The sequence below is a fragment of the Mustela nigripes genome, chromosome 11 (genome assembly GCF_022355385.1).
Source record: "Mustela nigripes isolate SB6536 chromosome 11, MUSNIG.SB6536, whole genome shotgun sequence".
Lineage (NCBI taxonomy): Eukaryota > Metazoa > Chordata > Mammalia > Carnivora > Mustelidae > Mustela > Mustela nigripes.
Genome location: NC_081567.1, coordinates 2,322,823 through 2,326,089, shown reverse-complemented (window position 1 = coordinate 2,326,089; position 3,267 = coordinate 2,322,823). Strand labels below are relative to the sequence as shown.

Below are 3,267 nucleotides of genomic sequence, written 5' to 3'. Positions count from 1 at the left end.
TGTGCTCTGCAGGGAGCCTGCTTCCTCCTCTCTCTCTGCCTGCCTCTCGCCGACTTGTGATCTCTGTCTGTCAAATAAATAAATTAAATAAATCTTAAAAAAAAAAACACCCATCATAGGTGGAACTAAAATTCTTGTTGTATCTGTCTCCAGCCCCATTGCCTACCCTTCCTCTCCAGAGGTAACCACCACCCTGCATTTAGTGTTTTTCATTCCCATTGGTGTTTCTATATCTTTCCAACATAACTATCTCGTGGAGCCATAAAAGATACACAGTGTTGTTTTGCGGGCTTTTAAACTTTATATAAATGGTATCATATAGTTTGAGTCACTTTGCAACTTTCTTTTTCAGGCAAGAGATTTTTGTGTTGAAGCTCAGCCATCTGGATCGGTGTACCTCCACTTGCTTCATTTTAATATTATGTAGTGCTCCATTGTCAACATAATTGCAACTTATTTATCCATTTTCCTAAAGATAGACATTTATGTTGAGTGGCAAAGTCTGTTGGTTGCTTCACAAGTGTGCTTCCTCCCTCCTCATTAAGACCCCACTTTATGCAGAACAAAACATGAAAGGATACATTTCCTCAACTGTTTTATTCCCAGATGGGGCCATGTCTATATTTTGGCTGCAGGGGTTCCTGAGTGGGAGTAAAGAGCATCAGACTGGGGCATACCCTTCTGTTTCACATCTTTCCTCTTCCTTTTGCTTCCAACATGGGTTTGACAGCTGGAGCTCCACCCCCATCTGAAACCACCACTTGGAAAGTTCCTTGAGAAACCCTGTTGGGATGAAATTCAGTTTATAAATTGACAGAGAACCAGTATCTTTATTACACTGAACATCCCTAAGCTTGTATATGATTTATCCATGTATTACAACAAAACAAAACCCACCTCTGGTCATGCTTTGTACTTTTCTCCACAAAGTTTTCACATGTTTGATGTGTTCCCAATAGGTCTAAATACTTTTGGTATTTGAGGTTTGGACTCATGACCCTGAGATCAAGACCTGAGCTGAGATCAAGAGTCAGATGCTTATCTGACTGAGCCACCCAAGTGCCCAAATTTTATTTTATTTTATTATTTTATTTCCCTCATTAAAACAGACCTCAACTGTATGTTTGTTTCTATTCCTATCATTGTTATTTTTTTTTTCTGTCCCCCTTCTTAAGAAACTGTTTCTTTTCCATCAGCTTTCTTTGCATCGTGTTTGCCTTTGTGGAAGAACAGCTTAGGACCACTCAGTGGTTGCTCCTACCCACTCAGCAGCCTGAGCAGTGGGAGTTGCCGACCCATCTCCAGCAGCAGGCTGAGGGCTCCAGTCTTCAGTGGGGAGCTGCTGAATAGACACAGAGCACACCTGCCCACCCTTAGACAAGTCTGCAACTTCAGGTTCAGTGGCAGTGAATGCAGGACCTGGGGCAGTCCACTCACCCTGAAATTCCTTCTTGATCACAGCGTTTTTAGCAGGAGCCAGCTCTCCCTTTTCAATCTCTTTAGGATCTTTCTAGAAGTAGAGATCAGGCACGACCTCCTATGGGTGTTCCCAGGAAATGGTGCCACGCATGCTCAGAACTTCCCCGGGGTCAACACCCACCACATCAGACCTGCAGAGTGAGCTCTCTTCTTGTTGTAAGGGATGGTGATGTCCCCCCAGCACAGGGGAGAGTCAGTGTTACACAGAGCAACAGTGGCCAGGTTAACATAACACATCGCTGTGAGAGGCCGGTGGTCAGCCCCAGGATCTATAACCACCAGAAGGCTGGAATCGTAGAAAGCTGCCTGGATCTGGTTAGTGAATGTTCCAGGAGTGAAGTGGCCAGCAACGGGAGTGGCTCCAGGAGGAGCAGCAAATTTCAGCACAGCTTGCTGGCCAGTGTTCCTAGACCACATGACCCTGACATCAGCTGGGTTTTCAATGGCAACAATGGTGCAAGCTGCCAGCAGAAGCTTCTCTCAGCTTCTCATCAGATTCGTGACAGAGATGCTATCACTTTTCCTTTTGTAGATGGACTGTTCCTTTTGGAAGTCAAGGTTGGGGCCACCTAGGTAGGTTTCTGCTGCAAGGAGCATTGTGAAAGTTTCCTTTTAAGTTATGACAGGAACACAGAACAACACTATATGGACCTCTCTCTGGGTAATGTGGAAAGACCCTGTTTTAAAATCTTGCTAGAGGCTTGTCTATTTTAGTTGTTTGATTAAAAAGCCTGTTTTTGTCACTTTGTAATATTATTCCTCCTTTAACTTCATTTTCTATATTGTTCATTTTCACAGATTATATTTTTTTACTCTTAAAACAAAAAGTGGCGTTTTAACATAAGCACTACTAGTTCATTGCATTTGCCAGTGCATTTAATGAGTTTTTGTGCTGTTTCTTGTTTCTCAGGCTTTTCTTCCTTGTCCACTTCCCACTGACATTGAGTATCTACTGGTAGTAAAGTCTTCTATTTGTTGTACATCTGAAAAATACCTGTTTTGCCTTGACTGCTGAATGATAGTTTAGCTGGGTATAGAATCCCAGGGACGGTGTTTTTAAGAAGACTTCTTTGCCGTGCTCATTGCATTTTATAATTACATACATTATGTGATAATTGAAAAATGTCCATCTCCTACCAGGATGGTTTTCCTTTGTTTTGTCCACTGCTGTGTATCTCAGTGTCTAGAACAATGCCAGGCACAAAACAGGCACCTAATAAACAGTACTGAATGAATAAATGAATGAATGAACCCTTCACTAGGTTTTTGTTCTCCAAGGGCAACGTGGGTGTCTCACTGCTTGGGGCTAAATCCAGTGACTTGCCTAGTGCCTGACACGGTAGGAATTAAATGAACATCTGCTGCAGGAATAAATGAATTCATCCAAGTTCTAAAACCAAAGACCAAGAATAGTACTCTTAGAAACTAGTGTCATTTGAAAAAGCAACCTTTGGAGTCATGTAGGCCCACATTTTGTTTTAAGATTTTTATTTATTTATTTGACACAGAGAGAGAGAGATCACAAGTAGGCAGGGAAGGAGGCAGAGAGAGAAGGGGAAGCAGGCTCCCCGCTGAGCAGAGAGCCCGATGTGGGGCTCGATCCCAGGACCCTGGGATCATGACCTGAGCCGAAGGCAGAGGTTTTAACCCACCGAGCCACCCAGGTGCCCCAAGGCCCACATTTTCTTTCTGAAATATTTTCCCTGGGGTTAGCTACAAGGGAGTTGGGGACAGAGAAGGGGCTTTCATGAAAGCAAGGCCTTCCTTGGATTGTTTCCCTTTTACCAA

The 3,267-nt window shown here is 43.3% G+C and overlaps 1 pseudogene; it reads right to left on the bottom strand.

Annotated features, from left to right (window-relative positions):
• Positions 1 to 1,234: 1,234 nt before the first annotated feature.
• Positions 1,235 to 2,076, bottom strand: LOC132027270 (small ribosomal subunit protein uS2-like; annotated as a pseudogene).
• Positions 2,077 to 3,267: the final 1,191 nt, after the last annotated feature.